Source organism: Marmota monax, unplaced genomic scaffold, assembly GCF_021218885.2.
Source record: "Marmota monax isolate L192 unplaced genomic scaffold, Marmota_monax_Labrador192_F-V1.1 WCK01_AAM20220418_F8-fsc00005, whole genome shotgun sequence".
Taxonomy (NCBI): Eukaryota; Metazoa; Chordata; class Mammalia; order Rodentia; family Sciuridae; genus Marmota; species Marmota monax.
This window is the reverse complement of record NW_026692254.1, coordinates 14,584,159-14,597,218: the sequence shown is the minus strand read 5'-3', so window position 1 is coordinate 14,597,218 and position 13,060 is coordinate 14,584,159.

Genomic DNA, 13,060 nt, shown 5'->3' with positions numbered 1-13,060 from the left:
TCAAGGACCAGGGCTTCAGGAAGATGCCTCAGCTCCCACCCTGGGTCCCATCACACTAGCCATGTGCAGGCAGGAGGCCCCTGAGCCTTTCCTGCCAGTACTTCTTAGGGACATACACAGACCTTAGCTGAAGACCCATGCCACCCACATCCATGCACACGCTGTCTCTCACAGCCTCCAGACCTTGGCGTGCTCAGGGTAAGCATCACATCTGGCCTCATGCCCACTTCCACTTAAGCCATGGAGGAGACCCAACCCCAGAGGCTTGTCCAAGGACATTCTCCTCCTCAGCTCCTGTACCCAACTGCCCCCATCTCACAGACCCCAAGCAACAACAAGGCCCTACAGAGGAACTCTTAATTGCTGAAGGCAGGGCTGGCTGTGGACAAAACTTCCCTAAACCCTGCTCCCCTCCCCCACTCCTCAGGAAGGAAATGCATTGAGATTAGTTTCTAGAATCAGGAGGATTTGCATGTTCTAGGGAGATAGGAGGGTAAGCCCTGAAAGTAGAGGCTTAGGGGTTGTGGTGCAGAGGCTTCCTTGTGACTCCAGAAATTTGGGGTTGTCTCCCTAAAACCAGACAGATGGCAGGGCCCCTGGGGAAAGCCCCGGTCTGGGCCCTGCCCCTCCCACAGCAAGGAAAGAATTCAACCAACCACAGTGGCCAGCAACCCAGGGCTTGGCCAAGTAAACCTACTGTTTGCCAAAATATAAGAGCTCCTCTCCCTCTCTGGAGCTTAGGGAAGGAGGAAATTCGCTGCCTGCCTCCCCAGCTCTCTCCTCCCAGCATCTACACCCCCATCCCTACGAGGCCAGCTCTCAGAAGCAGTTTCCTTGACTGCAGCCAGGGGGCGCCCTAAACCCAGCAGCAGGGCCCCTGTCCTCCCACCATCTCTGCCTGGCCCAGACAGGGGACAGGGCCAGTTGAGAAATGGATGCCCCTGTGCTCCTGGGCCCTCTGAGAAGAGTTTGTGGGCTTGATGAGTTTACTTTACCAAGTATTTCCAAGTAGGATCCCATCTAGGGAAGAAGGAACACTTGTGGCTGCTTGTGGATGTAAATACAGACACCCAAGGAGCCCTGGAGGGTTTGAGGGCCACCTGGGTGGAAGGGAAAAATTATCTTCTTGGAATTTTCTAATTGACATATTGCATTCCTTGTGTGATACAAATTTTGTTTTACTGTAACTCGGGTTTTCTGTATACGTCACAAGCTTGTGAAGTTTGGTGTGTGTACATGTACAAGTGTTTGCTTACAAGGGTGCATGTCACGGTTTGTGCATGCACCTGCTTTTAGTATCGCTGGCATGTGGCCCCATAGCCAGGTGCAAACCCAGATAGGGGACCTCTGTCCACAGGGGTCATTTTGAGGATCTGAGGGTCAGTGGCACATAGAGAAATAGTGGAGGTAGAATCTGGAAATCCAGAGAAAACGTTCCTGTGAACATTTCTGGCCAAAAGTTCCTTCTGGAGTTCCTTCTAAAGAGCCCCAAGTTTTCACAGATGGACCTACTAATCCTTGCACTGTTCTCAGCAAAACTCCTCAGAACTTCTCAGCCACCGAAGGCTACAGAGGAGTATCTGCAGTTACCATAATGTCAGTCACACAGAAATTATTCTGCAAAGGGCAGCCTGCCCCTTCCCTAAACAGGGGAAAGAATGGCCAAAGCCCCCGAAAGTCAGGCACAGAAGAGAGGCTGTCCATCGGGAAGCTCTGGGTTACTGGAGGGCTTTCCGGGTCTCACACTGCTTGGCTCTGGGATGAGGCTCAGCCTGGCTCCCCTCATTCCAGAACCACAAGCTAAAAGCCAAGAAACACAAGACCCAAAATCACATGAACAACCGTGGATACTGAAGGAGGCAGGCCAGGATATTCCACTAAACGGAGTGCCCTGTGGGCTATAGCTGACCCTGAACCTGCTTCAGTGAAAAAGATAGAGGTACAAGGGCCTGGCCCCTGCTCTGTGGCCCAGTCACTATTGGGCCTGTGAGGTGTCTGTTCAGCAGCTATTAGGAAAAGGATAAGGCAGGGGAGAGCCTGGCCAAGATAGTCAGTGCAGATTGTGGCTGGGGCCAAGTGGGAAGGGAAGCCAGAAGGCAGTGTATTACATGGCCACAAGAGGTCTCCTGTACTCCCATTCAGAGGTGGAGTCTCCATCCCTCCCCCCTGACTCTTGGGAGCTTGCAGTTTTCTTGTAACCAACAGAATGTGCTGGAAGTGAAGCAACATGACTTCCAAAGCCCAGTTAGAACAGGCAGTGAAGCTGAGTGCTCACCTCTGAAGTTCCGAGCCACCAGACAAGAAGTCTGACTATGATGAGGCCGCCATGCTGTGAGGAAGCTCAAGCCACAAGGAGGCCATGTGCAGGCATTCTAGCCTTCAGTCCAGCTGAGGTGCCAATCAACGGCCAGCATCCCGGGGTTTGCTGCAAACTTGAGAAAAGACACCTTCAGATGTTTCTAGCAGTTTAATCTTCCTCAGCCATGGAGTTTCACAATTGAGGTCTCAGCTACTACAGGGTAGAAGCAAATCACCCTGATCACTATCTCCAAATTCTAGACCCACAGAACTACAGTATAGAAAAGTGGTTGTCATGTACCAAGTTTGGGGGTGGTTTGTTATGAAACAGCAGTAACTGGAACAGGTGGCCAAGCAAGAAGTTCAGAAAACTGTACCAGCCTATTTTATTGCTCTTTGCACTTCCACAAGGCTGCTTGGACCTGGGAGGTCAAGGGTTGGTTGGTGAGTTATTTCAGCATGTGAGCACAGGCTCAGGGACTGTGAGACCTAACTCTTGGGGTGGGAGACAGCTTAACCATGAGCCCCCATAACCTTGGCTCAGGGAACAAGTCAGTGGCCCAGCCAGGCAGAGCTGACCTTTCTCTCTGGAACTAAGGAAGGCACTGGTGACTGAAGACTGGCCATGCACACTGGTGAAGTTCCAGGGCTGATTTGCCAGGATGTGATGGGTGTTTCTGGGCCTGATGGATAAATGGGGGCTCGAGAGTCATGGGTCACCATGGCAACCAAAAGCTCAGAAGCATCAAATGCAAATTGTTGCTGCTGTGGGTGGCACACTTAGAGAGGAAATACACCTTGCCTTCACCACTCGTTTCTGGCCTTGGCTGCCGCTGAGACTCTACTCTATCACCTGCTCTGAACTTTAGGAGTGGACGGATGAATGGAAGTATCCAGGAAAGAAGAAAATGATGGCAAGCAGGTCCCTGGGGCTGTAGAGGTAGGTCTGCCAGGGAGCTGGGCAGCCTGGGCAAGACTCCCAGCTCTAGGGACCTAAATGGCCAGTAGCAACCAAGGCCACGAGTGGTCAGCAGCTGCCTTCATTGGCCACCAGATTATCTGTTTGCAGGCAAGAGGCCCTGGGAAACCATGATACAGATGCTCTTATTCTCCCCAGCCAAGATGCCAATCCCGGACTAAATGGTAGGAGAGAGGCCCTGAGGTGTGGGTTTGGCTTCCCAGAAATGTGAAGCCGGAAATGACCTTGACCCTCTACCATCCCGTTGTACACTTGGGAAACAAAGGCCTAGAGAAACCGCCAACTCAAAAAGTGTTGTCACCAGGGGCAACCTGGCCACGGCACTGGCCAGCCTGGGAAAAAGTTGTTGTTCACTGCGGGGGTGGGTGTTTGTTTTGTTTTGATTTTTAAAAAGCCTGAACCAAATCAGCTTTTTAAAATGCTGCTCCAGGACACAGTGCTACTTGCAGATGGCCTGAAGGAGCAGAGATCCAGGCAGAGTTGAGTCAACAGCATTCAAAGAGGAACCCTTGCAGATTTCAAAACATCCACGCACAGTCCTGCTTCACTGAACAGATGGCTCTGGGCAGTTCTGTGCCTGTGACCAAAGGGTCAGGCATGTATTTGCCCATTTTGTTCAATCAGCAGGTTTCATGTGGGAATGAACTTAAAAGATCCGGTTTTTTTCCCCATGATCTTATGTAGTTGCCAGATTTCCTCTTCTCTGAAAAGTTAAGAAATCTTGGGATTAAAGAGGCCGTTTGTCATGATTTCATGTTGTCACATGAGTTAATTAATTAATTGTCACATCAGACCAAACACAGCACTAATCCAGCTGTGTGTGACACAACCCCCGACCTCAGTGGAAGGAGAAAAGATTAGTATGATGGAATGAAGGGCCTTACTACAGAATTCAGGCTTCCCTTCTTTCAAAAGAAAGCAAACTCTCTTTAGGAGCCTCCCTCTCTGCAGGAGCTTGAGTCTGGAGGTTCCTCCCATCATTTAGATCCTAAGTATGCATTGGAGCAAATCTGGAGCCCTGCTGAGCTGAGCCTAGTTGACCATCTCCTCCACCCCTGAGCTCCCACCATGGTGCCCAGGCATAGGCAGTGAGCTCTCAGGCCCTACTTGTAGCATCAGGGGGCTGCAAAGCCCTTCTCACGTCCACTTCTCCCCAAGCCTGACAGGTGCAGACTTCAGTTCACCATGCAACACCTCCATGTTGGAGGGACCATGAGCAGCCTGCCAGCCTCCTTCTGCAGGAACACTGAGCCAGTGAGAGAAACAAGGGCAGCCCAGTGCTAACGCACACTATGCCCACGCTACTGACTGGATTCACCAAGGACAAGATGTGAGCACTCATTCTGGGGTTTTAAAAAGAGAGAATTCAAAATAGACTGAATCATTCCCACCAGAAATTCTATCTATCAGCTCCTGGATAGCAGTGGCCCTCTAGTATGGAGGAGCACAAGTGAGAATTCCCTGGAGTGTTCCTCTCTGTGGGATCTTGGTGGTCAAGAAGAGACCTTGAAGCCAGGCATAGTGGAGCATGCCTGTAATCCCAGTGGCTCAGGAGGCTGAGGGAGGAGGATTGCAAGTTCAAAGCCAGCCTTAGCAACAGTGAGGTGCTAAGCAACTCAGTGAGACCCTGTCTCTAAATAAAGTTTTAACAAAAAAAAAAAAGGGCTAGGGATGAGACTCAGTGGTTGAGTGCCCCTGAGTTCATTCAATACATAGTACCACCCCCTAGAAAAAAAAAATGACAATATGAGACTTTGGAAATAGAGGAAGCCAGCTGAGTTAGTGTATGAGCCCTGAGGTTCACAGGTTGTTGCTGGAACTGGACCCCACTTCCAGTTACTGGATGAGGTCAGGGGAACAGGCCTCCACCTCAAGCCTGCACTATACCAGCTCTCCCCAGGGAGTGCATTTATGCAGTACCACTTCTGCTAGCACACCAAAAAAGATGAGATGGCATGAACAACACAATAGAATGGCGGCGGCGGGGGTATGGGGGTGGGCTAAGAATCAATTAACCATGAGGTGCAATTATGTCAAGGTGACTGATAAGCACAAGCTTTGGCCTCCTGGTTCTGTGCCTAAATTCTTAAAAAAAAAAAGTGTAGAAAATGTGTTTAAGAAAATAAACTAATTCCTGGCAGTGCTAGGGGAAGGGGGGATTTTCCTGATTGTAAGATGGCTACGGAAGATCTTCCATCCCACAGGCCTTTCTTAACAAAAGACTCTGACACTCTCAGAAATTTTCTTCTCCCGGAACCTGCAGCAGAAATGAAGCCAAACAACAAGGTGACTCATAACAACTGATTCCATTTCTGCCTTGTTGGCTGAGCACAGACACCATATTGCAAGGAAGCCCAAGACAGGGAAATGGTGTGTGTAGGTACTTCACCTGACACCCCATGAGTCTTCCCCAAACACTGACTGCAATGAAAGCCTCTGAACAGGAGCCATCTGGCTGAACCCAGTCAATTTCCAGATCCATGAGAGACAACAATCAAAATGACTGTTGTGTTAAGCCTCTGTTTTTGAATGATCCATTTATCCCGAACAGGAATACCCTCAGGGGCCAGAGTTATAAAAGAGCTGGGATTTGATTGGATGGGGAAACTAAAGCCCAGATTCTGGATAGGATCCAAGCAAATTTTGGGGTACTTCCAATATATTCAGGGAAGGCGTAGGGGACAGAATGAAGCCCCAGTTGACTGTTAGGGTGCTGAATCAGGGGTCCACACCACCTGGCTGCACAGTCCCACCTCTCACCCACAATTGCTGGAGATAAATAGATAAACTATTTATAGATGCACCAACAGGAAATCTGAGTATAAGTTGAGCACTTCTTGAAAATCCGTCACAAAAGAGAGGTCTCAAACTAAAAAAATAAAATGCTTAAAGAAAGTGAGCTGTTCTGACAAAGAAATGGATATTAAAATATAATGAATACATTCAGAAGGTATAGAAGATCAGGCACCTATAAAAAAAGAACCAATTAAAAATCTTCAAGACTAGACATGTTTGTCCAAATACAAACGGACAACCCTGAAAAGCAAGTTCCCAGAATTTAAGGCCAAAGCAGTCTTCAGAATGTAGCACAAAACAGCAAAGTCATGAAATGTATGAAGGAAGAGTGAAGAGACAGGGAGATTAGATGCAGGAATGGCAAAACCATACAACGGAAAACCCCAAAGGAGCATGAGTTAGTTAGAAAAGCACTAAAAGAAACAGTAGGAGACAAAATTATTGAAACTTATTCCCAAAGTTCTTTTTTAAAAAAATATTTATTTTTTAGTTGTAGTTGAACACAACACCTTTATTTCACTTGTTTATATTTATATGTGGTGCTTGGGATCAAACCCAGGGTCTCGAATATGTGAGACGAGCGCTCTACCACTGAGCCACAACCCCAGCCCATTCCCAAAGTTCTTAAGAAGATATTTTAAAAACTTGGGCAGATGAAGATAAAAAGATTTTGAATAGAAAAAAAAGACTGAACTATAATAATAATAAAAAAGTACTCAGGTCCAGCCATTTTTTAAAAAAAATTTAGTTGTAGATGGACACAATATCTTTATTTTATTAACTGATGTGGTTCTAAGGATCAAACCCAATGCCCCACGCATGCGAGGCAAGCGCTCTACCACTAACCCACAACCCAGCCCCAAGGTTCAGCCATTTTTACAGACCCTTTCTATCTGATCTCCAAGAAACAGGTAATAACCATGTGAGGTCAGCTATTTCAGAGCATACAAAAATTAACCAATATATTTTCCAAAAACAGCACAAAGTTGGTATCAAAACTGGAGAATAGCACACAAGTGACCATATATGTAAAAATTCTGATGTACAGCTTATCCCCTGTGCTCATGAATCAAAAGTATTGGAGAAAAAATGTGCCTACACCAAATGTACAGATTTTTTATAGGACATCATTATTCCCCAAACAAGACAATATAACATCTATTTACATATAATTTACATTGAAATATCTTGGGGACTGGACTAAATCTGTTTGTTTCTGTATACTTTATACAAATAGCTTGAAGGTAATCCTATAGTTTCTTTAATAATCTTTAATCATTTTGAACATGAAACAAATTCACATAGAGTAGAATTTTTCAGTTGTAGTATCCTGTCAGTGCTCCAAACATTTCAGATTTGGGGGCCTTTCAGATTTCAGATTAGGGCTGCTCAAACCATATCTCACAGTACTACTGTGAAGATTCAATATGAAAATGTGTGTGCATCACTCAGCCGGAGTAGATTTTTCAGTAAAATATTAGTTCTTTTCTCTTGTTGGTTACACGAGTTTATGCACATTTAATTTGGGGTGTGAAATTAGCAGTTAACTCTCTCCCAATTGGCAAGCCTAATTAAGAACCATCCACAGGAAGGACCCCCAGCAACAGGAGGAGCCATCTCTGCAGTTGAGGAGTGGGGAGTTTTGCATCAGAATAAAGAAAATAAGTGACCCATGGAGCTTGCCAGTGGCACTAACATAGTCATTATCCATGTGGCCGCCACAGTGTTTGGACAATCAAATGCCAGAGGTAAGAGAGCTATAGATACAGCCCTGGAATCTAGAAACTGCTTAATGTACATTAGCCTATTTTGCTAATAAGAAAACAGAGGCTAGACAAACATGTCTAGTCTTGAAAATTTTTAATTGGTTCTTTTTTTATAGTTGCCTGATCTTCTATATTCTCCTGAATGTATTCATTATATTTTTAATCTCCATCTCTTGGTCAGAACAAAATGCTCAACTTACACTCAGAGATTTCCTGTTGGTGACTTGCCTGGGATCACACAATGGGTGGCAGGCTTCAAGGCCAGGCCTCCCTCCAAATTTCACTGGAAGAGAGTCTGCATGAGAATAGGAATCCTACACTCAGGGCTGGAAGCAAAGGGTCTTTCTCTTGGGATTCAGTGAAGAGCTTCAATAAGTGTGATTTGGCGGGAACTTCCCGGAAGAAAACTGGCTTCTTTCTCCTGGGCATGCTGGTCCCTGGCTGTATGCACACCCTTTCTAAGTGATGGCATTGGACACTGCAGACTGTCCACAGCTGGGCTCTGGCACGGCTTCCCTCCCTGCTGGGCAGAGTGGGCATCTCAGCAGCTGAGGAGTTGGAAGCCTGCTTTGCCACTGCTGGGAGATTGGGATGTCCCCTCAGACAAAATGGTCATATTTGTCAGGAGGATACCCTGGGTCCGTTTGCCTAGAGCTGAGGATGATAAAGGCTCCCAGGGTGCAGGTGGCTGTCACAGCTGCTCCTCACCATGAGAAGCCCTATGTCCTGGGCACTCTGGACCCTTGCTCAGCAGATTCAGCCAGAAAAAAAAAACTAGCTCCCCAGCATTACTCTATTGTGACAGCTGGGGCTCCCGGTGCCAGGAGAAGTGGGACAGATGCAAACCCTCTGTCCTCAGGCCCAAGAGCAGAGTCAAGAATGAACCAGGAGTAAAAGGCACAAAAGCTCATTCATTCTGGGCACATTTTGAGACGTAGGGGATACAGGTCCTTCCCAGGGATGAGGGCAGAAAGGAGAATGGGAAGGGCTCCAGGCTCCCTCCTCCTGCCCAGAACTACTGACCCGCTCAAGACAGAGCAGCCCTGTGGAGATGCTGGGAGCCCAGCACGTCCAACACGTCAAAAGTTTCTCTGAAGCAGCACCGCAGCTGTTTCCACTCCACATTCCAGACAGGCCCTGCAGGCTCCTGAGTCCTCACCCACACAGAGGGTCCATGAGGTGCATCAATACCTCCATAACTAGAAAATCTGAGGACACACTATGGGCCTGCACACAGCTCTGACAGCAGACTGAAGGCGAGGCCAGACGGCACCCCCAAAGTCAGGACCCATGGTTTAGCAACGTGGCCATGAGCAGTGGATAGGGACATGAGTGGAGCAGCTAAAAGAGAGCTGGAGGGACCCCCCCCCCACCCCGCCACTTATGGAAGTGAGTTCACTCTGGTCAAGTTCACCCAGCCAGCAGAGTCTTCCCCAGGAAGAGTGGTATATTGTCCCTAAAAAGGGGGAGGATAGTAAAATACCACACCCTTGAATATCCCCTTCCCCCCGCCCCCACTCCAAAATCTCCACGTTAGGGAAACAGTGAGAGCAAGCCTGGGCTGGGAAGTCCAATACATATTATTTTAAGGACGCTGGCTTTCTCCTGCACACAATGGGAACCAGGGCAAGTTAGTGTTACTGTAGAAAGCTACTTTCTCGCAAGGACACCAGGACAGGTGCTCCTTGGGAGGCTGGTCAGACATTGGATTCAGGGCCCACCTAGGTAATCCAGGATGAGCTCATCTCAAAATCTTTAACTTCATTACAACCAAGCAAGCTAATGCTGCTGCTGAGGGCGCTCGTACAGCCCAGGGAATCAGACCCCTCTGCAACCGAGGGAACCGTGGAAAGAATATGTGTCACTTATCCAGTTGCCCACATCTGGATAAAACATAGAGGGGGAGGAGACACTGTGAGGGACAGAGATGATGTCAGTCAGCCTGTCGCCACTAAACTCCTCTTGGAGCAGTCACTGATCTCTTGAAAGCCTTCCCCAACAAGCCATATGTCTTCACGCTATCTCCAGGCACTGTCTTTGGCCTGTCTGCAACCCAGCCCGCTGTCCTGGCCCAACTGAGCTAGGGATGAAACAAGTGACTTGAGGCAGCCCATGAAGAACTCAGTGCCCAGAGAAGAGAGGGAGTCAACCCCAGGTGACAATGACAATAATGGTCAAATAATAGCTTCCAATCTGCGTTTGTTTATTCTGCTCTGCTCCCTGATTAGGGAGAGTCAGAACCTAAGCAAGAGGAAAGTCAGATTTTTTTTAAAGAAAAGTAGACAAAATTGTAATGCATTCCACTGTCATATATAAATAATAAAAAGAATTTTCAAGATACTCAAAAAGAAAAAAGAAATCTTCAAAAGCAATCATCTTTTATGTAGATAGAGAAATATTTTTCTATAATAAATTCTGCTTTAAATTTAAAAAAAAAGAGGAAATGGAGGAAAAGAGGAAGGTGCCCACATCCCCCTCTCCCCAACCCCTGGCTTCTTGTAAATGCCACCAGAAACCATGACAGTCGAACAGGAGTGTGCTTTGCCTGATGTCACTGGGAGGACACACACCTGGGCAGCTGTGGGTGTCCTGCACAAGGCGGTAGAAAGCACCAAGGGCTTCGCTTGAGGAGATAGTTTGGGGGGACAGGGTTCTAACAGGCAGGCTTTGCTCTAAATCGGGTGCAATCAGAAAGGGACAAGGGACTGGGGTTGTGGCTCAGTGGTAGAGTGCTTGCCTCGCATGTGTGAGGCCCTGGGTTTAATCCTCAGCACCAAATATAAATAAACAAATAAAACAAAGGTATTGTGTCCATCTACAACTAAAAATATTTTTTAAAAAAGAAAGAAAGCAGGGCTGATTCTGAGAGTGGACATCCCCACACTTCTTATCTGCAAGGAGGGCTGACAGGCGTCTCTGCACTCTGTCCTGTGCACAGTGAGCTGGGTTTTCTATGCTTAGGCACACTGATAGAGGGACCTCTTTCTGTTATGCTTCATCCTAGTCAAGGGGGATCTGGCCTGATGCTGGCGCTCTGTGAGGTTGAGGACACCAGGGTGGGGCTGGGAACATCAGGCACTTTAAACAACACAAGCTCAGCTCAGGGAGCCAATTCAGCTCTCAATGTCAGAAGCTGGCATTTCCTCTTTCTTGGTGATGCCAGCAACCCTCAGCATGGCCTGTGAGGTCCTGTCTAGTCTGTCCTCTTAGCTGTCAGTCATAGCCCTGCAAAATAAAATTGATAGGAGGCTTTTGTTTTGGACTAATCTCCTGCACGAGGTCCCAATTGACCAGGCCAAACCAGAATGGAGCCACTCATGCTAAGTGCCACATGACCAATCTGAACTTTGAAACAGGCCAGTTTAAAAAAAATAAAAATAAACAAGCCCCAGGTAATCCACAGCAACCAATCACAAAGAGCCCAGTTTACCTGAGCTATCAGGCTAAGAAATTGTTTTAATTCTATAAGAAAAGCTACCGTGAAGCAACCAATCTCCTTGTTGTGCTGTTTCTGCTTTCCTGAGCCCTTCTCTGTCTCTAAAGCCAAGCTCTCTGTTCAGCTCATTGGAGCACTTATTCTCTTTTATAATCATAAATAAAAGCCAATTAAGGTATTTAAACGGAATCTGTTATAATTTTGCCTTTTGGTAGTTGGCCTATGCAGAACACTGGGCTTTTGTACCTTCAATACGTTTGCCCTCCAACTACTCCATGCCCCTTCCTCCAGGCCCCCATGCTCCACCCTCCAAAATCCAAACATCACTCTTCTCTAGTCCCCAGTATAAGCTCTCCTATCTCCACACCTCTGTCCCACCACTAGTTTGATGGCGTGATTGTTCCTGATGACCCCTCCCCTGTCAGCCTTGCTAGACTGCAAATGCCACCAGAGCAGAGCTGGGTTCTGCACCCAGCCCCGCAGGCTGCCACCCTCTCTCACAGACTCTTCTACGACTCACTTATCCTCTTCTTTGTGTCTACTTCACTGGGTTGAAGTGCAGGCTGTTCTCAAATAGGCAATCAATTCAATTTAATCAAGTTCCATTTAATTACTACCCCCTGATCCAAAGATCTTAATAATGTCATTTTCAGGGACTATATTAGTTTCCTGGGCCTGCCAAATTAAGTTACCATAAATTAGTGGCTTAAAACAATGGAACTTATTATCTCACAGTTTGGGAGTCAGATGTCCCAATCTGAGGGGTCCCAGGGCCCCATTCACCTGCAGAGGCCCTGGGGGTGTTTCACTCTGCCTGTTCCAAGGCTCCTGATGTTCCTAGAGTCTACATCACTCCAATCTGTGCCCCCACGACACGGAAGGGTCCTCTATCTGCCTGTGTGTCCTCTTCAGTCTTTTTTATAAAGATGCTCACCATTGGATTTAGGGCCCACCCATATAATCCAGGATGAGCTCATCTCAAAATCTTTAACTTCAGTACATCTAATTTTTCAACTAAGGCCACATTCCCAGGTTTCAGGAATTAAGATGTGGACATACTTTTCTGGGAGCCACCACTGAACCCACTCAAGGGACTGACCTTTCTCATGGCCAACTTGTGAGAACCATTTCACACATCTCCCACAGACAGCGAGCACTTAATCCAAAGTGACTGACATTGTTCTCCCCACATTCTCAGGGGACTTTCAGCATGGACCAAAATGCACTCAGGAAGTAAATCATTCTCTCTTTAGGGCTGACTATACTTTAGCAAATGGCTATTTTTTAAAAATATTTTTTTAGTTATAGGTGGACATAATACCTTTATTTTATTTGTTTGTTTATTTATTTTTTAATGTGGTGCCAGGGATGGAACCCAGTGCCTCACACACTAGCAAGTGCTAGGCAAGCGCTCTACCACTGAGCCATAACCCCAGCCCGCAAAGGGCTATTTTTTATAACCAGTCTTGTCATTTGATGTCAAAGGCCAGCTGGATGATTTGCTTACTGCCAATATTAGCCAAATGATATGGTCATTACCCATTTGCAGACATTTGATTTGACACCTCAGAGTTAGAACTCCCTTCCCCCTCAATACCTACTCCATTAGCATCTCCCTGCCCAGGGCCCTCTCCTTCCCTTCATGTGGGACACTAGGGGAGGTCATGCCAATCACAGAAGTCAGACCTCGGGAACATCAAAAACCCATGCGCTAGCCGAGCAAAGTGGCACACGCCTGTAATTCCAGCATCTCTGGAGGCTGAGGCAGGAGGATGGTGAGTTCAA